Below are 907 nucleotides of genomic sequence, written 5' to 3' on the forward strand. Positions count from 1 at the left end.
CAGCCTGTATGAACTGGCTTCAGGATGCCATTGCCTCTTGTACCCTAACTACCAAGAGTCTATTCTCTCAGGTATATTTCCTCAGTTGCAAAATTGTTTTGGAAATTCCCTACTACTATCTCTTTGGTTTTTAAAAATTCTCATTATTATTTCCTGAACTGGAAGGAAATCTGAGAGATGAGTAATGGAGATGGAAAGGCGGGTCAATTAACTATTAAAGAGCAAACTGTGAGACAAGAGGTCTGGGATGTGGAGTCAGGAGCCCTGGGCCTGAGATCCAATCCTGATATCTTAGATGTACCTTTTCAATTCAGAGCTTCAGAATTCTTATCTGTGAAGTGCAGTTCATATCCACTCACTTCACCTGTTTTTTTGTGAAAAATACATAGAAAAACATCTGTGGAAATGTTTTATAATTAAAGTTTATGATGCAAAATAAATCATTTTATAATATGCAATTCTTTCAAATGAGTTTAATCTTTCAGAACTTCTTTTTTTTATAGAAATGCCTACAAATAACACATCATGTTTTGAGCTTCTGAATTCTTAATTAATTAATAAAATACTGCAAATATTCTTGCTGTTCTGATTTTGTAACAATCAGTTCAACGTTTGCTATATTAAGACCATGCATGTGTTCCCAGACCTAATTCTTTCCCTAAGTCTGGTTTTCTAAACTGCTGGTGATAAAACCAAGTCTGATTTATATGATGCAGCTCACATGGGAAGGGTCTATGGCTCTTGGTATCTTCAATCAAACTCGAGAAATGACAGCACAGTGTAATAACTTTTGAAGATAACCACTGTTAATTTGATGATTACCAGTTTCCATTTACTGAATTGTGAAATTATTGCGTTTCATATTCTAAGTGATTCTAATATCATTAGAAGCATGCCAGAACAGACT

The 907-nt window shown here is 34.5% G+C and overlaps 1 non-coding gene across 1 annotated transcript; it reads left to right on the forward strand.

Annotated features, from left to right (window-relative positions):
• The first annotated feature begins 565 nt into the window (after positions 1–565).
• LOC113259706 (small nucleolar RNA SNORA72) lies at positions 566–692 on the forward strand. Its single transcript, XR_003317680.1, has one exon. It is a non-coding gene; the product is annotated as a small nucleolar RNA SNORA72 (small nucleolar RNA).
• The last annotated feature ends 215 nt before the right edge of the window (positions 693–907 follow it).

This window comes from Ursus arctos, unplaced genomic scaffold, assembly GCF_023065955.2.
Source record: "Ursus arctos isolate Adak ecotype North America unplaced genomic scaffold, UrsArc2.0 scaffold_13, whole genome shotgun sequence".
In the NCBI taxonomy this organism is placed as follows: Eukaryota; Metazoa; Chordata; class Mammalia; order Carnivora; family Ursidae; genus Ursus; species Ursus arctos.